Below are 23,025 nucleotides of genomic sequence, written 5' to 3' on the forward strand. Positions count from 1 at the left end.
ATTTCAAACTTATATATAAATAAATATCTAAAGTAATAAAACTATTATACAAGTGAAATTTTAACATAACAATAAATTATGAGACTCTTATTATGTATATAAAGGTAGGTACAGGCACAGTACGAGATACAATCATCAACCGATCCCAAAATTGTCTCATTGATGTTTACGGGGATCTTTTGTAAATAATCAAAGCAACAGCAAAAGTATATGGACGTAAATACACACAACATTAAGAACATTATGCAGGAAACTAATGCAATTTTCATGATATCCTCATGTTTACTTTGAAAAAGGTAAATAAGATTCAACATCCGCTTGACTAATAAACAAACTATCGAATATATAAACTATATACGATAAATTAATTATATGCGTTCAACTGATAACTTTTAGCATTTTCCAGAACAAACATACAGAACGAGAGAAAAAATATCAAATCATCCATTGAATTAGTCATGTTATAATATGGTCAAACGCAAAAATATTTTGTTACGTTTGTATTATGTATATAAATAAAATGAAGGCACGCATGAGTAATGCGCTGCACCTGTGTTACATATCAAAAGCCGATATAGTACAATATATTATTAAATCCATAACAAAGTTCCGCTCTAATGCACGTACACACGTAGATATAATTAACAATATCAGTATGTTTATTTTGTATCAATTTATACAAATAAATCACATTAAGTTGTTTGCTTGTCCGCCTTTATGGTCAAATGCCGGCTCCAAAATGGCCAGTAACTGAAAAGGTCCCCATAATAGGTAAGCATAGTTATGCTGCATGCATAGGTATAGTCGATGATAATCCAATATTGATTGGTGGAATTATGCATTTGCTGATAGATATCGAATGGGACCAACGAAAGCGCGGATAGCCAGAAGCAGTCACCCATTCAGATGCTGGCTGCGCTCTATGTTGGTTAGCTTTGTACGTAGGTATTAGGCTCTTCTCCCACGGAGATTTATCGAAGCTACCCGACGGCGCTACCGAAACTCAAGTATATTTAATCATTATTTTTTAAGCTATGAGAAGAAGATGAAGACTTTTTACAATATGTTTACTATAAGAATAGACGAAAAAAGACTGAGCGAAAATCAATCGCTCAGGTACTATATTATAATGAGACAATCAAATGCCTGTAAGTCGCCTCGATGTCTGCAGTCCGAGTCAAGAAAATTGCTGGGTATTTATAGCTAATCAATAAATTAGTGACAACCGATCACGGAACTACTTTGTTATTTATTACTTCGTTGTATTTTTTATGCATGCAGTCCACCTGATGGTAAGTGGCTACTGCCGCCCATGGACATATGTAATCAACCCCAGATAGGATCAGATATGCCTACCTGAGGTTGGCCACAGATGCGCCGCTACCCCTGAGGACTAAGCTGGAACGCCTCGGAAAAGTCTGTCTCCCTTACCACACCCTTCAATATGGAACACAACAGCGCGTAACACTGCTGTTATTAGGCAGAAATAGGTGTGGCGGTGATGCCGCAGGAGTCGAACCACAAAGGGTTCTATCACCTTCAAATTGTACTATTTTGTGTGACATGCAAAACGTTTGTGTTCCTTTTAGGATACAATCCTACTCGTATGTAGATACATATTTTTATTTATATTCAATCTTGAAGCGTTGTTTACCGTGGCTATAATAAAATGTTTAATGCTATTCAATATTCACAATGTTCACTTATATGTTACGCTCATCCACACCGGGGCTTAACTGACAAATTACGTTGTCAATTTGTATAACGACGTACCTAATAGCGTTAATCTATTACACAATCATGGATATTGATGGTGACGATATCGATAATTGAGCATCAAACTTAAAATTTGGTTGGAAAATATATTTCCCTGGATCTCTTAATGAATTCAAAATTTGTTTGGGCTAAAAAGGCAAGTTTAGTTTATAAGTATGTATATGCTTCGTCATCTGCCTGCTTGGGGTAGGACTTTACAAAATCTATTCTTAGTCTATCACATCAAATATATTCACATCCACATTAGGGATAGAGCGCGCGTAGTAATTAAAACTCAGCTTCTCAATTACCCCCATTAAACAAGTAAATGTTCCAAAATTATGCGAGATGCAAGATTTTCAAATTATGTGCTAAATCTCTCCCTTTGAGAGAAGATGTGTGCCTAGCAGTTCGATAGTAATAGCGATGACGACAAAATCAAAGAAATGTTTGGCAATTCATTTATCGTGGTAATATCCCCAATGTAATTAGGGCGCCGCGCTGCAGTGTCTGTTACCGCCATTACTCAACTGAGCACTCCGTTTGAGGGATTAGGGGTATTAGCAACAGAGACAAACAGCTCCATGTTCTATTTTGTATTTCACCGATGTAACACGTTGGACTATAAAATTATAGGTAATAAAACTGCAATTAAACTTATAAAACTCTTCCTTATCAGATTATATTTCAAAGATTTCAGATATCTATTCATCATCATACCTATATACGAGTACATACAAGCAAACTTAATATCGTAAACAACTGCTATAGTTATAAAACTGTGTTGCATCTAAGTACATAATTCATAAGGTAATATCAAAGAGATTAAAATAAGGGACATATATTGATGTAATACCTAAAGATGTATCGTTAGACTCGTCTATATTTTACTTAATTAATTATTTTTAAGCAGTCGGATTTATTGATATTATAATAATGCCTATTCTTAACTGGAATATATTTTCGTAAATTGTGCTTTAGATATAATATCTTTGACGAAACCCTTGCAATAAAAATCTACCAAATACCACAAATTATTACGAGTCATAGTCATAAAATACTTACGTTGTAAAGCCGTTCCAGCAGATACTCAGCTGGGGGTCTCTTAACAGTCTCTCGCAAGTTCATCTCCGCCGGCAGCGTCTAGTAGTACCCATTAAAATCAATGACACCAACCTATTTGTACAAAGTGACATTAAAACTCTTTATGAACTGATTTAATAGATACTTTCTCACAAACGTGAGTTGTTGGTCCCGTACACAAAATATAAATTGTAGCTTCGAAAGCTAAAAAGCACGTCTATTGGCCAGTTAACTATAATATGTGATTTTTTTAACTAAATATTTTATTGACTAGCGATAATAAATGCTTATAAATGCTTAATAATGAAATTAATTCCTTTTTGATTACTTTTACTCCTGAATAACAAAAAAGTACAGAGAGTTTAAATTAGTAAATATAAATATTTTGATAACAAAGCATATTGTAGGGAAATCTTACAATCGATGCTTGTAGGTAGGTACTTTAATGGAACCAATGAAGCAGTTATCCGTGTGCCTATTTTCATGTACCACGATTGTGTGCAAAATAAAATTTGTCTCTTTCCCCTAAGTGCTACGTAAAGGGAAGTTATCGTGAATTCGCAAAAACTAAAAAATATATTTAATGGGTACAAGCTTTTAGGGTAGCTGATAACGTTAAACGTGCTACCGAGATTTCGTTTGTCGATAAGTAAGATGGAAATTCAGAAGGCGAGGAATCAGTACTGAAAGAAAAAATAAACTTACATCTCGAAAGTAAATGGTCCAAAATTTTGCGACTACACGAAAAATATTCTACAATATGTGTATGAAGTTTTTTTTTCATTGCATTTTCATCATAACTCTTATCATTGCTAGTAACATTGCCCCTAAAATCTATTAGTGTTTGTAGAGTTCAACGCTTTCAAAATTATTAATGTGTCTCTTATGTTCTGTTAGTAAGCCAAGAATTTATATATTAATTTGTTATAAATTGTAAATTAATATTTAAACCGTTGTTTTCAAAACTAACTTGCAATGTTTCCAAAAGTGTGTGTTCCGTACGCGAATAAGAAACAACGTCGGAAATATCAGAGAGCCAAAAGTGAAAGAAGAAGGCAATGTGATACAATAAATCGATAAAATTAACCAAGCACAGCTCTTGCCAACTTGGCCGGCCCCGCGTAACCAGACTGGCGGCCGTGTTCGCGTCACACCTCGTCGACTGCATCTGTCTTTAGGGCATTTCTGGTTATCAATTACGACATCAGTTTCGGCAAACGCTTTCCAATATATACGCTAATCCGTAACATATTGTACTCCAAATATGGTTTTGTTTTTTACTTATTGATGGTGGCAGAGTTCCTTGTTATTCAACAAAAGTCCGTTAGCAATAAAATCAAAGTTTAACCAATTCAGCATTGATTTTACAATTTAAGTAGAATTTGACAAATTAAGTATACAAAAATTGTCTTATTTCGGAATGTGATAGGCAAAATTGGTTAATATTGATTATTATTAAAGGGCGTGCTAGTCAGTGCCAACGCCTTACTTTGTTTTGCTTTTTTCGTGTTCTTGTTTGAAATGTCAGGCAGTGTTACTTACGTAAAGCATTCCAACTATTCCTTTTTATTTTTGGGCTACTCCCAGACACCGTGTGACGGAAAATTAACGTAGTGTTGCGTACGTACGTACTACGTACCAAGCGTATGTAGATATATAACACCTCTTCCTTGGCACACCCTAGAGCCCAAACGGTTATAGTTATACGGTATAATAATATAATGTGTCGTTTGATTCTTTTAGTTTGCTGGAGACACATAGGCATACTTTTTAAGCTCTCGGATTTTTGTTTTTATAATATTTTTTTGTTACTTAATATCTTTTTCATTTTATGTAGATTCAATTTGATTATGGCATCAGTAGATTGTCAGGATCCGTGTAGGTCAGTGAGCTTCGCCCTCTTCACGATTAATTAGTTCACTCGGTTACGTTTAACCATTCGTAAATGTCGGATAAACCCGCCAGAGATTTTTTCTAAAATTAAACTGTTTTAACAACTCGCCGAAGCACCCTTTCAAACATTTAATGCAATTAAACACAACAAATTAAGTGTGGGCGACCGTTAATTAATTCGTAAATAATAATCAAACGTAGGTTCATAACGTCAACACGGCTCACGATGTAATTTTGTAACGGCATATAAACTACATATCACTCACAATCTCCCAGCAAGAGAGATAATTAAAACAGACAATAAACGAACGCTGTGTAAAAAGTATAATTTTATTATCAACCAATAATTACTTGAACGGTAAAAATGTGTGTCTAAACGATCTAAATAAAACTTTAAATGAAAAAATGTGTTTTATAGTGTTCTTTCACCTGTAAACGACACATCTTTCGTAGCGTTCGTAGCTTATTGACGTTCTAAAAAATTCCGCCAGAATCTTCTTATATTAAAATAAATGTTAGAATTAGTTATAATATTATCAAAAAGTTTTTTTACGCGGATAGAAATATACGTAACTATTAAAATAAAGTGTCCGAAGAATGTATTGAAATTGTATTGTATTGAATGTATTGAAATGTATTGAAATGAAATTTTCTGCAATATAGGTACACTTTACTTATAAATTTATTTATGTTGAAGCTTTTCTGCGAAGTAACAAGCTGACACCCTTAATAATAACATCATAATATTCCGCCATATTCCACATATGAGGAACGAGGGGATCGTTGCCCCAGTTAATATAAACCGGTGTGAGGCACATACCTACCTGTGGAACAGCAATTTATATTCATTTCGCTACTCACTGACCCTTCAGCACCGCGTGAAAACGTTTTCGTTATATTATTTTTAAGGAAGCGGAAGGTATGACTGTCACTACACCATATTAAGACGTTTGTACACATCTACCGACTTATTTTCTATTAAAACTGCTAAGAAAGAAGGCACAATATTAAGATTAATTTTACTTGGGCTATGTTTGTCTTTATTTAAACTTTTCAAACACATTCCAGTTTTAAACGATATTCATTTAATGATATAACAATAGGCTGTAATTAGTATACTTTTATTCAACGTGCTTCATTCATATGCCTCTGTTTTCAGGTTCGAAATGTGTAATTCATATTTTAAGCACGTTCTCGCATTCGTTCGAACTGAAAAGGATCCTAATGTAAGTTTCGTGACAATGCATTAATATGGTGCCACGGATCTGGTCTGATGAAGATGGAAGATAATAGCTTTATTTTACCTATTGGGTACAACCATTCTTTTGTTAAAAAAGGTTTCCTTTGTAAGGAAAAAATTAGAACAATTATGTAGTAGGTTACATAAAAGGAATGTTCGGAATTTTTACTGATGCAAGATTAGATGCATCATTAGAAAAGGAATAAATAGTAATGTATAAAAACAAAGTGTTACTAATATACCTGCTTACTATAAGACACAAAACAAAAACCGTTATTTATACCCAGTTTCATACAAAAACACGCAAAAGCTTTTTAAAAAGGAATTCTAGGACGCCTAGAGGCCGATCCAAATAGCTTTCTGGCTAAACACGCCAGGAATGACTATTGCGCCCCCAGCTCTGGTCTTCCTGTATAAGGTACGTGATTCATTCCAAGTCCGCTTACGTGATATACTCCACGGCTAAATTTCACTCAAAACTTTATTCATTTTGCAAACGTTAAAGCGTAGGTAAGCTGGTAAGCGTAACGTTCGTGACAAACAAGCTTTATGGTACAATACTTATAACAGTCACTACTCGGAATAAAAACGGTTGAAAAGTTGAAAATCCTTACGTATGTATACACGAGGTTATTTATTGTTAAATCTGACAAACTTTTTTTTATTAATCCTATCTTTGTTATATTTGATAATTCACTGTACAACTTTATGCAATATAAAACTTGTACAACTACAAAAACGTGAAAGAAATGTTACTTATTTTGTTTGCAAACAGTCTTCATTTCAATATGAATAACACGATTTACGATCTGCTTTTATATTATCTAATATTATTTTCGGTATACCGGTCCGTAGGAATCACGCAACACCACAATATGAAATCGTGTTATGTGGATAAATATCGGATAATATAACAGCAAATAACCCGCGATATCAGAATCTGTTGTGCCCCCTGGCGTGTGTATCATATCTCCAACTATTATCGTATAATCTACAGCTACATAATTCATAAGTGATAATGGTTCCAAATATCTGTAATGAACACCAAAAAACCCCTTTCCTACCTGAGGTCGGGTAGCAGTCCAGATCACTAGTCTGGAATGCCTCGGAAAAATATGTCTCTCTTACCACACCATTCAAACTAGAACACAGCAGCGCTTAACACTGCTGCTATTAGGCTTCTAATACGTGTGGCGGTGTAATAATATCATTGCAATCATAAAATTTCACTAATGTACTCTAAATGTACTAAAAAAAACATACCCATTTATTTAACATGAATATTAACTATTAACACTATGTCTATAGTTACATACGTACGCCAAACATGTTCAGCTCGGTGTTTGGGATTTTTCTATTGAGTAAATGTTGAAGATAGGAATGGACTTATTAAATTTGTAAATTATGAATCATGGTTTTCTACATGTACAAAGTTACATTAATATAACTCTGTCGGCATTAAGGTTAATGAAAAACATGCACAACCTACAAAAAGGGTGGGACAGATCGTAATAAAAGTTACGAGTGTTACAAGGAAACCAACAGTGAGATATTTTGCCCTACTTGTAAGGTCCAGGTAGTGGATGTTTGTTGAACATGTAGGTACAAAGTGGCGCTGTACGCCTTTATGTGCGAACACATTAATGTGCTGTACATGAACAAAAGATTCTTTTGATACAGCTAAGGCAACACGGCACTTTCCATTCCTTTCTGTTTGAATATGCCGTACATTTCGTCACAAAAGGAATTTTACGCACACTGGTAAACGATAAGCATTCTACTGGCTTTTTGTAAAAGGCTGTGTGTGAAAAGATTGTTTATAAAATAATTAGTAAATAGTAAAGGTCAATTCTAAGGTCATAATTATTAGTAAAATACAGTTTTATTTTCTGCCGGATAATATTACTTGCATATATTTTTTGAGTGTAATTAACTTTCACATAGAGAGGACATTGCTTTTAAGCAGTGACAAATTCCAACAAAACTTTCTTATTTAGAAAATATATTGAACGCCGATGTAAAACTAGAAATACCGAGCACGGGATATTTCTACTTGTTACTATAAAAATTGCTTACAAAAAGTGAGGAATTAACTAGATTCTAAGAAAAAATATTTCAGATGCCTTAATCGTGATCATGAAATACCGGGCCGTTATCCCAGGAAATAAAGCCTTATAAAATAAATAATTCCCTCGAGACAGGAAGCAACAACGGGCGACAAATTGCGACTCCGAATAAAGGCTATTAAGCCTTAACGCGCTACTTGTTGAAAGTCATTGTGGAAATTGAGCCGACTAAAAATTGTATGCCTGTGAACTAAGTCGTAGCTTCGTAGCAAAGAGTAAACGTGGAGCCTGCTCATCTAAGAGGTCCCCCTACAAAGTGAAGCTCAGTAAATTATTCAACACCTGCTTCGTACGATGTCGGCCCTGGGGACGAGGCCTTATCGTTTGGTATTTAAATTCAGTTTCACTACTTTCCAACGAGCATTAGATATGCTTTACAGATTTTTATTTAAGAAGTGTTTTACAGCTACTTGCCTAATAAGCTTCAAAGAATTTTCTTTGTTCAAAACTTACTTAAGTGAGACTAAGCTGAAAGTGCCAGTCTTAGAATGTAACTCGCATTGACTTATTAAATTTTCTTTTACTGTTCCGACAATATGTCTTCTTTATAAGTATCGATCCAGTGTTCATGTTCATTCAATATTTCCCAAGATTTCTTCTGATATACAAACTCTACACTTACTTAGTTCGATCGTTCCACCACATTCTCCTTTAACACATATCATGTTTACATCGCGTGTCTAAAGAAATGCTGATCCACGCCACACTTCATTGTATTCGCCAAACATTTATTCGTTTTTCTTTTGCATTTTCTATTCGTATGCGATTTAGATAAAACACGAATATCTGGTGAGTATGCTGGATATAGGTTAAGCTCTAGCTCCGAACTACTTTTACTTGAAATCAACAAAAGTGTCATCAACTTAAAGTGTATCCAATCACATTTTGAATGTTGAAATGACGATAACGTGATTTAGAATATCTGTAGGTATAACAATATGTTTTTAAAGAAGTATCTCAAAACTGTTAATAAATTTCTAGTTAAGTAGTTATGTACTAAACTAGAAATACAATAGCGACCCTAATTATGGAGATCACAAATAAGAAATAAATATAACTTACATCTTGTTACTAGAAGAACAACATTACAAGGGCACTAAATTATCACTAACAGCAGTAAGAAGGTTAAGGTATAAAGTACCCTGCGATTTTCATCGCTTGGAATAACGTTTTTACGCGGACCATGGACACTGCGGCTTTTAACTTCGTTTATCACGCTAATCCCACGGTGAAACGAACGCTGTTTTCTGCCGCTGGAGGCTTTATAAAAATGTTGGATACATTAAGTGAAGCATTTTCTAAAAACGAGAAAAAGATCACATTTATGAGCATCAATTTTAGTGGTACATCTTAACTATGACATTTTGCAGCTGATTTTATTCATAGTTGTACATAATACAGTACTATATTCAGAGTTTAATGGAATAGTTGTAATGATCATAATAGGTGGAACTATAACTTGCTTGCTAACGCCCATTATTCATAATAAATCTATCCAATGGTTTGCCAACCGAAGATCGAAATTTTTCAATTTCTACCTAATTACAAATTACGCTACTACATTATAAATTACGCCTTTGTTAAGAAAGCATTACATAAATTGTTTATTAATAACGGGCGAAAATCAAAATAAGTTTCATAATACGTAACAAATTTCGAAAAGACGGCGCCACAGAGCTGTAAACGCTTATTCTCTAGAGACCCGTGGATTCATCGGCTTTCAAGTTTATTTTACAAAGTAATCCGACGGCGAAAAGAACTACTGCCTCTGGGGATTTATTTTGTGAGGAAAAACATGTAACAACATACTGATCTAGCTACCTACTGTATACTCGTCTGAATTATGGTTTATACAAATGAAATTGTAAGCTATAATTTTCATTTGCGGCTTCTGAAAGTCAGCTGATAAGGCCAATAAGTGAGAAAAACTGGTATTATGACGAAACATCAAGAGACATATTGTCGTTTCTATCTTCTTAACACATAAGTATGTGCACTGATGACCCTAACACATTAATGTAATAAAATCCTAAAGCCTTTTTTAGACAAAAACATCTGTATATCGGTATTGCTACCCATGGATATTAGCAACTAAACAAAGATCACAGTCGTACTTGTAGTCTGCCAGAGATATAATACATACATCTTGCAAAAATAAATCGATAGAGGCTCACTGCAGCGATAAAGCCAAAATGATAATGTAGTCATATAATACAAGTAGGTATATTGAATGCCCCATAATTATTTACGACTATGGTATCCGCCAGAGTCACAGTACGAAAAGATCCACAACTTTTAAGTGTTGTAACATATAACATATACCGCTTTCATAACCGATCTGCACATCAAATAAAACCGATAAGTATGTATACTTTAACATAACAAACTGCTTTGCAAATCCTATTTGTTGACGCCACTCTAAAGTAAACTATGCAGATTAAATCTGGAAGGATATTTATCCACTTTTCTGAATATACTCTCTAGAGCGTTAGGCACTTTACGGAGCCATCGGTCCTTGGAACGTTGAGTTGCCTGCTTTTATTCTAAATAAAACAGTTTCAAAATCAGCAAACCAGTATGAAAATTATATAATCTCGTGTTACGAATGGTAACACACCCTTCAACGCGGTTGGTACATATTTCACAGCAAGGCTTTGTTAGCATCATCATGACTTCTCCGTATTTTTTTCAAATACGTATGAAGCCTACTAACGTTTAACCAACACAGAACTATGAACTAAATTCTTCTAATTCTGAGAAGAGTATATGCTAGACAGAGTAATAGAAGAATGATAAGTTCACAATGTATATTATTATGTTATTAGGCACAATGGGCAAATACATCTTATTATATTACGTATGTTAATGTTGAGTTTACTCGTAATATAATTTCTGCTCTGGTATTGTTGGCTCGTGACTGGCAATAATGTTACTTGATTTGATATTGGTATTGTTTTGACGACCTTATTACTACCCAATTTGTTTCGGCCAAATTCTTGCGTGTTGTATTTTTCGAGGCGTGAATAGGAATTCATTGGAACGTGTTGAATTTCTGCCTTAAATGCAAAGTAATGTCCGATATATTTTCTTATTTTTACATACTACTTAAATATGTAGGACTGTATGTCTATTTGTTAACCAGATAATTAATATTTGATATAAGAACCTACATAATAACACTTAATAAATTATACATAAATTAATCAAATTAACAACTTTGTAATCTGTCAGAATCAAAAAGGCAAAATTTGGGGCTACAACAAATTTAAACTACTCTATAAAATAATAGAAAATATATATACACCGGTCAAAATCATAACCATCCTTTTGGCTACGTACCTATTAGTCAAATAATAATTAATCAAAGAATATTCCTATAAATGTGTATTTAATATATCTTCCGCGGACGTGATGAAATTAATCACAATGACAGTGTCTCTCGGCTTTAGGCCCGAACGTAAATTAGTTTTGCTGGCGAACTCGCTTCCACCCCGAACAATAGTGTAGAGCTCAAATACATTAATTTACTTACACACTAATATACGAATACGTACAATAACTTCGGCCGTGACACATATTCAGCCTTAATTTATACTGCCTACTAACCCTTATAAATATTTAAAAAGCATAGACGCGAACCCTACATCCCTTACGTGCGTATCTCAAATGCCAAGAATATTTAATTAATTGCTTAGGGCTGTGTAAGTAAGTCAATGTAACTAAGGTACCGTTTGGACGCTCCTTTTTTCTCCCTACAACATAATTATAAATTTAAACTAAGTCTATTAAATACCTCTACTAAGATTGATTGCAAATTGTTTAATTTAATTACTTACTCATAATATGGGTTTCATACTAATTCATACTTTGGATGCCTCGATGCTTACCGTAGACATGCCTACCGTAAAGCTATTATTGCGTTTTTATAGAAAGATCCTCAGGAATCTCAACGCATCTACTTTCAAGTAGGGTTCCTGTTGTATATGGAGTTGGTGAAAGATGTCCAATGTCCATAGGCAATAATCACTTACCATCATGTGGACTGTATGCTAAATTGCTACATCAACTTGATAAAAATGCAATGTTATTCTTAACAGTAACTCAACTTGGCCTTTTTTACCGTTACGTGGACTTAATATTGTACTGTATTAAATTCAGTACAAAATCGTCATTTACATTACATAAAGATTAAATAGATTTTACTATAAGCTGAAAATTTCATATTTCATCTAACTTATTTCATTTTAAGCTGAAGTTGCCGGGTAAACCACTTCGATGTTTTAATAACGAGTTATTTTGTACTATGCGGGTTTATGCAACAAATAATATAATTGCATATAAAAAACAGAATATAACTTAATGCAAGCTAACATGAAAGTTGTAAGAGTTTTAAGGTAACAGAACAAAGACAAGACGGTTTGACTCAAAAAACTATTTAATCTAACTACGTCTAAATTGACTTAATACTGTAACTGTTTTTAAATTTTAAAAGTATTGCAATACAAAAAATGTGTATAGTACGAAACCGTTTTACAATTCAAAAACGAACCATAAGAAAATATTTCATATGGAAAGAGATAGTGGCCTCGTTTTGCCTGAAACGCTTTACCGCTTTCAACGCGAAACAACGCAGTTAAGCTTCGTTTCACAAACCTTTTATCATTTTTCTTTGTAAAATTGTTCTCGATTGGCAAAATATTTGCTCTGTTTTGACAAGCAATCATATCAACTGGAACAGCGAGGTTCACTCGACATCTGAGGTTGCTTTAGCTGTTTTCTACCATTTTTTACTTTTACACACATTTTTTATAGTATAGCGTCTATTCGTTGAACATGGATAGTTCACTGCTGCTCTTAAACATCTGTTATCAATCTCAGATAAAATTGGAGTCCTATCTGAAGTGTGATGCAGACTAAGTTGAAACAAAAGTTTGTTAACAGAGTCATATATTAATATATGGATATTTCGCAGAAGTCATGCATTGATATTACAGTACCTAAGTATACTTATATAAAGAAACATTAATATGACATCAATAAATTCACTAAATATTATGAACTCGACAACTCAACTTCCTTCTTACTTTTAAACCGTAGTTTCTGTGTACGTAGTAAACAGGATATGTATGTGTCACAGGTCTGTGGTATGTATCTTAGTATCGTAAACAAAGCTTATTACTTTTCTTCGCGACATTTTCACAAGTATCTACAACATAAATGTATAGTTATTTGTTGTTTTGCGAATAAACAAAATATAATCTGGATTAAGGACAGACACTAGGACTATTAGATATATTTGCCTGAAACAGACAAAGTGAATTGACATTGATTTCCGCTTAAGAACACATCCATGAGATGACGGCAAATTCTTCATTTTTCTAAATGATTAAATAAGCTCTTCACTTTTATAAGGCAAAGGATATCAAATAGCTTTGTACATTAAACACCTATTTTAGAAATTTATTAAGTTCTTTAACATCATTATTTTCATCAAAATTTATTTAATCAAATGTTTAAATTAATATAATAACAAGTAAATAGTTCAATGTTATTACGCGAAGTGAGGTTAACTGATGCTATTAAGAGCAGACTAATTAATGAAGCTTAACGTATATATATTATTCAGTATCGGCTGGTTTGTCGCAGTCATTAACCAGTAAGTAAAGCAGTATAGAGCGCTATTCCAAACAAATATCTTAGAATGTTGTCTCGATAGGTACAATGTATATATCAGGTGAATTTCGGGAAATACTAAACTAGTTCTTATTAGTATTCATATCCTAGAAACGTAGGAAAATCAGACTCTACAAATTACATACTCGTATTCTCGTAAGTACTATTCATAATAGTGTGGGTACAATGAAGTTTAATTTGAGTATATTCCACGTATGCTGAAAATCAAATATGAAAACAATCTTCTTCATGTTATTTACATGTATACAAAGTAAAATTGCTAGGTGTGCGTGGATCGCCAAATCAAAAAATGGAAAATGCCAAAAATGTTTCAAAGGGTTATATGAGAATGGGGATGGAAAATGGATTTGAAACTAGTTACAAAGTCTATTTCCCGTAGCGGACATCACGCGAGATAATTAAGAAAAACACTTCGTATTATTGCGCCGTCGAAAAGTGTAGCTTAAGGATCTACTTCTGGGAAGCAATGATAAATAACAAAGTAAAGAAAAAAACATTATTTTTACATATTTTCTCCAATTATAATTATATAGGTATGGGTAGATGATAACAACATATGCCAACCAACAAGCTATGTAGGAATATTCAATAAGCTTACGACGTCATATCTTTCGCGTAGCTATTTATTTTATGACAAGGTTTTCTACTCAGGCACAAGCGCCACTCGTGTTGCCAACAAACTGCTTATGGTTTTGCTTTTTTATAACTTTGAGACCTAATAAATGCTCATCGGATCGGATAGCGCATGCTTTATTTTTTATACTTTTTTCCTTATTTTCAAATAAAATAAAGTACAAATATATTTTAGCGAGCTCTCAGCTCCTACATTAAACATTTTTGCAATAATGGTATCAGGAAATTTCAGTAATAGCGGATAAAAAATATTTTAAGTAACTAAATTTGCAGTTATATTCTAAAGTTAAATAGAAACTAAGTATTGATTGTTTATCTAACACAGTAGGTTAGATAAATAATCAATACTTAGTTTATTAAAGTAGATACCTGCAAATCGCTCTGCAAATCGCAGCAAATCGCAATAGCAATCGCTCAGTAAGATTTTTTGGCAAGTGACCTTAAATAGCGGCACACGAGGCATTACATGGTATCATATTACGTACTTACTTCGTAACAGAATTCTCTACTTAGATACTCTGTCTAGATAAATTATCACATCTGTAAGCTTATGTCGGTGACTCTTCTACATTTTTTATGGCATCTCTATCGCTAGAATTCACTAGATCATCTTTAGTGAAAAGTAGTAAATTATGTGTATTCATTAATACATAATATGTGTACGTTCTTCTAAATGTCATTTTGTCAAGTGTCTACTTGTCAATTTGGCCTTGGCCTATAAGTTATCCAAATTGTTGATGCCACGCGTTTGAAGTATGTGTTGTTGACCGAAGTTTTAATTGAAATATTCAATACAAGTAGAACTCAGCCAGAAGTAGGTACTTAAAACTTTTGACAAGCCAAGTACCCTTATGTTTTAGACGCCTACTTAAGGGGCTACTAAAAGAGCTCTGAAGCATCACACCACACAAATAGCGCTGGCCTACGCTGTAAACATTACTACACGTGCGAATTATCATTGTTGTTTATGTGTGTGTATGTGTATGTGTATGTGTATGTGTATGTAATAAAATAGTCATTATAAATTAAATTTCACTACAATGAAATCTGTCTTATCATACACGCCTAAAATAGAGACAATGCCATTACATAATAGATTTTTCATATTTATATTTTTTATAAAAATGTTGAAAATCGGAAAAACATAATATAAAAAATGTACACAGAGCACGGACAAAGCAACATAGAAACAATTGCCCCTAGATTTTGCTTTGAACGAGCTCTATTTCGTGCATGAAAGGAAGTGTGTTGTTTCAGTTTTAATAGAAGCTATTTTACAAAATATTTACCGGCTAAACACAGCAATTTAACACTTAAACATTTTCAAGTAGTGTAAGTAACGTAATAAAAGAGAAATAAAATATGTGCTTTAATATTTTTCACAATTTGGTTTGAATTATGAAAAGAAATAAACGATTATTGTTGCCAACCAATTCATGAAACAATAATTCAAGAAAAATAACTTAAAATAATAGGTCTCGTATAACTTCTCGTATAACATAGTCTACTTTTGTGATTACATCATTTAAGATGAGAAACAGTTCATTTACCTAATACAACAGTTACCTAATACATTACCATAAGTGCCTGTAAGTTAAATCCTTTAATAGTTTCCTATGTAACGCTTCAAAGCTCATACATAACAATATCTTCTAGCAGTTAGAGACTATGGTTAAATTACGACTTTAAAAATAAGTTCTATGGCCAAGTGCATATTGGTAGTATGTTCTGTTCACGAGTAATTCAGCTTCATTACTCGTAATTTTCTTGTTCAATCAGCATTAGTATTAAATGCCTGATACTGAAATTTAGTTCAACCTAAAGCCTTACGCTATTTTTACCAAATCAGAGACACGATCGAAGTATCATCCTATGACCTATTTGTGTGGCAATCGTGTTCGATCGATTAGGCTATTTGTGTTAAACGGTAGAGGTTATCCGAGACTGCTTTCAATCCGAATTCATCACTAAATGCGGTAATTGTTACTGAACTTTGTCAACTCGCTTCACTGTACTTTAATCGTAGATTACACGCAACGTCCTTTAACGATATACTAGTTCGATTTCAAGATTAACACTCGACAACTTTTGAACGATTAATAACAAGGAAATTCAAATACGAAATAATAGTTTTTACAGTAATTACACCTCTTCCTTCTAATTATTTGAATCAGCTACTATAAAGGATAGGTTCGCTTAAAATGGATAACAAATGTTTTATTTATTATTAATTATATCATCAAACTTCTATTAGTCATAAAAGTCGGTCTCTAGATTATGTTTTAATTTGAGAAGACTAAAATACACAGTAGATATTTAAATTGAATTTAAATATTTTGTGAAATATTCTATTTAGCACTGAAGCAGACATAAATATGTGTTGCATACTGGATCCATGAACCAATCAGTAGATCTATTAATAGTTCAATTAAAATTAAAACTGCGTGCACTACTTGTTACTGACGTGACCACACAATTGTAATTAGTTGCGAGTCATCGTCATAATATCTGGCACAATCATATTTCATGGAGGAAACGCGATGATTCGTCTTTGTCGGCTTGTGCCAGGTTCCTTTCTAACAATGCCGACATATTATGTACGTTTATGATATTGTATTGTTCAAAGGCTACAATAATTGATCATCCTAAATGAGGTATATTATAAACTAAACTAATATTACAAGTGCTAATTTGAGTATGGTTGATTGCAACGAGTTCATATCTTTAATGGTCAATAAAATAGTACCATTCGTTTCGAAAAAAGTACTGCTACCAAAAATTACGAACATTATATTTAATGTGCCAACACACCAATCGATCGATGCTATTGATCGACGAGGGAGTGGATCAGTAGACGTCCATCGTCCCTGTCCACGTCATCCTCTGAATATATTATAAAAGACCTCGACAATGGTTCAATGATCGGTTGATGGTCGATAGTTGATTTTAGTATCTATCGATCGTAGAATGCTTTTGACTATTTTATTTTTTAAAAATCTATTTTTCATTAAAATCAACAATCTGCTATCAAGGCAACCTACGCTTAATACCAGGAACTCGATTGTAATGATTTATTTGAAATGTTTTCAGTTCATTTTAAAAATACGGCAGTTCTAAAATTTGTTTTTAACGAACACCAAGACTTACAAATAAAAGCAAATCACCGCAGTGAAATTGCGCCGAAGTTCGCAGTCAAACTTAACAAATTACCAGCGGACCTAGCGCCTTGTAAAACGTGACCCAAATATAAATACCGTAATTATACAGTGGAAACTCGGAAATAATGAATTATGGAAACGAAAATTTTATTCAAATTATATGGTCATGTTCTTCAAATACGGACTGATATGGAGATCATAAAGATAAAAAAAGCGCTTTCTACACTCACAGCCCCACACTAGGATTCCCTGTATCGTGGGTGCTATGGACACACACAACAAATACACAAACACCCAGACCCAGAAACAGAAATTTAATTCATCATTTAGAAATCTGTCTGGCCGGGGATCGAACCCGGGACCCTCTGCGCGTCAGACCGGCATGGTGACCGCTCCACCACGCGGGTCGTCAAAGATATTTACTTGTTATCTATCTTGAATAGGTAAATTTATTGCTTCCATGTCCCCGTAGTTCCGGGTCTAAAGTAGGGCTACAATACGGTACAGGGGGTTTTCAGCGCGGTAAAAATCTCACATAACGCTGTGTGGCTCCCTCGACACCGTGTACCTTTTGAAGGTTTCCCCTCGAGAAAAGAAAGAAAAAGTAAATTTATTGCTATTATTATGCACTACCAACATTTATATCTTCCTTCTATAGAAAAGCGCTAAATTTGGGTTAGAGCTACAAATAAATTAAATAATGGTTTTCCACCGCCACCCTCGCACCACGGCACACGTCGCGTCGACCCGTAGTGCTATTTAACAACACGTCAAAAGCATGTACACGTCCTAATTTAGCTTTTATCACACTCCTAATAACAAAGTTTGCGTGACGCGCTCGAGCGACAACATTACAGATGGGTATACAAACTCTCGCAGCACTTAAAATAACAACACAGCTTATATTTCTGGTAAATTTGCTTGAAATTACACACTAGTTTCAATATAATTGTACTTATATAACGTCAATCAAATAAAATAATAGATAAGCGTAGTAATTACTGTAGTAATTCTACATATTTAATAAGTCATTGAACATACACAATCGTTTTTGTATCATGGCTCATAGGTTTTACATGTAAAATGTTTATTGTTTATGTAACTTCGTTGTACATGTCAAATAACACATTATGGACTAAAATAATGGGAATAACCTTCTAACCTACATTACTATTAACTTCATGCCAGCTGATGTTCATTCTAATTGTATGGCTGGGATTTATGGCAAATGTACAGAGGGACGATCCCCCGAGAAAACATTTCATCTATTCTGTAGAAGAGTGCCAATCGTATAAAAAACACAAAGCATCTCATCTCTACGACTAGTCCGATGCCAATATTGTTCTATATTTAGAAAGTACATTGCGATTAATGTCGTCCAAAGTTATAATTTAAATAAACACATTATTTATAGGATGCTTGTAACGTTGTAAAAATCTTCCAGTTAATAGAAACATAATTCAGTAAAAAATGAACATATCATGGACATGTGCCAAAAAGAAATTATTCCCACTCCAATTAAGAGGACAAAACCATTTTAAGGCCGTTTCACTTAATATTCAATGTTAACCCACTTGGCATGAAATTGGCAACATGTCAAACCCAATTTAAAGCATAGCCTCTGTTAGTTATAAACTAGATTTTTTACACCATGGGACCCTACTAGAGCGTATTTTTTTCTATGAGAATTAAATACTTTACGGTAAAATATATAATGCACATAAGTATTACGAAGACTCAATCAGAAGATACTCATACTTTATATAATAATTCTAACTACCATAGACAGAAAAAACGCGTCAAGTGTGGTATTGACCATTTTTTGTTTAATAAAATAATGATTTCAGGTCTGTTTATCATTTTTGTAAACCATTTGTTCAATACAACAACAAATTTGTCGTAAAAAACACAACCAAAAAGGATAGGATTAAAGGTTGTTACGAAACGGAAACAGGTAAAAGCGTGCCCGGAAAATGTAGACGGAAACGGATAACAAAGCTTTTAAAATGAATCGTATTATTTGCATGAAAACATTCTTTAAAATATCTTAAATTTAAACATATTTATTTACGAGTATACTTATCTTTATTTATTAGAGTTTATATTACCTATAAGACATGTTAAAATATGCCAAAATATCGACAACAAAAAACTTACCATTCCGACATAATATCCGTCTGAAATTCAAGAATAAACGTTTAATTTTACAACGAGAATTTTAAAAAGAATTAATTAAATAGAGATGTAATTATCTGTAACGTGAAATAGACAAAAGTAAAATACTTAAATAATTAATTGAGACATCATTATTTCAAACCAGTAACATTGGAAAAATCATTAAGTCATTAATTACTCTGACCTCAATAAATCCGACAAAAATAGATAAAAGATTCAGCAATCAGCAATCGCAATAAAGTTTGAGAGCATCACGTTATGAGTTAGTAGTAAGTTATTGAATGATCGGCCGATTTGCGGTTAACGCTTAATGATTTTTTCTAGGGCCCCTCAATATTAATAGATTCCTTCTGTCATTAATGAACATGAAAATTTCATTTATGAAATAGAGATTTTTACTGAAACTAAACAATATCTATATCACTCTTTATTACTAGTTAGTATATTCACGAAATAGTAGGTAATATTCATTATAATACGAGTACCTAATAGAATATGTACAAGGTACTACGCATTATTGGAAAGTATTTTCACTTAATCCGATACGTAAAATAGTGTGTCAAATACTGTATTCATGTATAACATCATATTTAGGTAACCGCAAAATTTTCATAATATATTATTAAAAACATGCAATGCACCTACTGAATTTAAAACCCATCACCAGTGGAGGTTTATCTAATGCATTATAAATATGTGTATTATTATCCCCCTAATTAATTCTGACCGCAATGCGCAACCAAATTGAGTTCAAGTGTTGTGTTTTTGTTTCGTCCTTGTTTCAACAGATACACTCATGCCGGCGAAGTAGACGGTATGGCGCTATCTTCTTTGTCAGTGTTAGCTAGAGCAATGCCTCTACGGGTTGGTATAGCTAACCTCAAACAAAGACGTATAAGATTTGTCTGGCACTCAGTAGTCAGATGAAACGACCCTTGTGCCGACAATTACACTCGCTCTCGCAGCCTTCTAACCGCAATACAGTTGTATGAGTGACTATTAGGTATGCTACAATAGGCGTAAATGAAAATTAGATGACTTCTAATAGATTACTATTTTAATTTAACTACGTCGGCATAAGTTGCTTATCATTTTTTCACTGCCTTTTTTGTCATTTTAATTCTACCACAAATAGTCTCATTTTCTTTTGTTACTTTAGTTGTTAATTCATCATTAGCAGCCTTTGTGTTCAGTCGTCTGATATGTTTAAAGTTTAAAACCACTGTGAGTACCGTATTTCGGAATGGAAGCAATCAAACTAGGAAAGCACATGTGTTTGTTTGGAAAATTCGAATACGTCGTGTCCGAGTCAGGCTCGTTAACTACCGTAGGAGAAAGTCTAGTTCGTTAGTGCCACACTAATTTGCTGAGATATAACGAATGGATTTGAAAGTTTAAAATTTTTCATGCCATTAAATCTACATTAATGGAATACATAATACCAATTTATTGGAAAATACGCTAACCACTATATTTATAATCGTGAAAAAATTCTTTAGACAAAATTATAAAAGTTGCATGTCTTGCTAATTGGCTAGAAAACCATAGAAACATTTTTGGAAATAAGTATTTGTGTAAACTGTACCTACAATGTGTTCCAAGAAAATACTGAATCAATTTTGACTAGGCTTTCTGGAAATATTTATTATTTCATTATTCCTGGAAATAAGTCTACATTTTATTCAAATGATACCAACGCTTTCCGCCTAAAAAAGAAAAATCGCAACGTGAACGTGCATGCCGACAGACGCGATCGGATATTTTAAAGAAGAATATAAGAAACAATATCTTAAAAAAACACCGCATTCTATTAATATGCTTAATTCGTCGCATAAGACCCGCAACACTGAAGCCGTCTCTGGATGGTACGAGCTTTCAGGTACGAATTTAGTATACACGTGCCATCATACATCTATATTCTATAGCTAATCAACTACGTATTGTCTTGATTTATTAAGTTGAGTTTTAAAATATATATTTTGAAGTTTTAGATTTAAATAATTCATTATCTGACGAGAACAAAGAACTTTTTAACTGTTTTTTATAAAAGCTATAATATGCTTACAACTGTAAAATTAAATATTACGTTGCTTTACCTTAAAAAAATATATTCATGTAAACATGTTTTAGGTTTTTATGCCCCTGTAGGCCGTATATGATTAAACCCCTTTCTCCTTTCATTTATATATTATTTGGTTGTATAACAATAAACATACTGATGAATAGTACAGTAAAATATTATTTATTTGTTACAGGTCACTTCGATATGTTGTGGCGGAGAAGTGAGACGGCGCGGGCGGGTTAACCATCTCTCCACATGCCGACAAAACTCTGCAGTCAGCAGAAAGGTTACGTCTTCCTCTAGCTTACCTTATGCCGCTGTACCTTGTCATTCTGGCATCTCTTGTTGACTCAAGTGCTCTGTACATTTTTTTAAAGTATGCATATTAATAAATTATTAATATTAGTAACAACAAAAAAGAGCGAATTACAAAACAAATCGCATTAGTTATTATTTAATTTCAAACACAAGTTATTGGTGTATTTCTTTTATCGTAACGAAATAACTTACTGAAATGAAGGAAAACAACATATGTTTGTCTCGTCCGCTTCAATAAATATGTTGTATCAAGTTTAAGTCGATAGACTTGATGGAAAGGTTCAATCTACTTTACTAGCTCCCAGGAGACACGAAGGCCCTTCAATGCTGAAAATTTTATTTCCCATGCTTCAACCGGCCGGTAAACAATTTCGAAATGAGTATAAAATAACTTTTACTTACTCTCAAAAAAATTTTCGCTCATCTGGACTTTAAATATCGTTGAAGTGTAACTGAAAATGTTTAAAATCTTCAAGAGTATAACAATCATGAATAGAAAATCGCAGTTTAAACTTTTTTTGTAGCAATGTGCAAATTCATCTTCTTTGCCAACAAAGGCCTTTGTAGCCAACATAAAAATCAGTTGCGTTTGGCGAATGGCATTTTTAAATACCATTTGGTCCACTTTTAGATTTCAAATAAATGTCTATTTTATCTTACAGCTTATGCTAAAGTAAACCCATGGAAAAAATTGACATATTTTTTTCCTAATTACAACTAACTACTACAACTAACTACGTATAACATTTTAAGTCTAATTGAATAAAAAATTACTATTTTTAAATTTTCTAATTATTAATAGCATTTTACTAAGAAATAACGTTTTTTTAATATTTTTTGAATAAATCACAAAAGAACCATAATGTAACCGCAATTAACGTGTTGAAT

At 33.2% G+C, this 23,025-nt stretch overlaps 1 protein-coding gene across 24 annotated transcripts in view; it reads left to right on the forward strand.

The window, feature by feature from the left end:
* Positions 1–23,025, forward strand: part of pHCl-1 (pH-sensitive chloride channel 1) — a 58,938-nt gene that overhangs the window by 18,338 nt on the left and 17,575 nt on the right. For all 24 annotated transcript variants that reach the window (XR_012103156.1, XR_012103157.1, XR_012103158.1 and 21 more), the window contains one exon: positions 22,013–22,105. The gene's annotated coding sequence lies outside the window, so the exon portion shown is untranslated. The remainder of the gene's footprint in view (positions 1–22,012; positions 22,106–23,025) is intronic.

Source organism: Epargyreus clarus, unplaced genomic scaffold (assembly GCF_041222505.1).
Source record: "Epargyreus clarus isolate Ecla_fem2 unplaced genomic scaffold, WU_Ecla_fem_2.2 ptg000019l, whole genome shotgun sequence".
NCBI classification, from domain to species: Eukaryota; Metazoa; Arthropoda; class Insecta; order Lepidoptera; family Hesperiidae; genus Epargyreus; species Epargyreus clarus.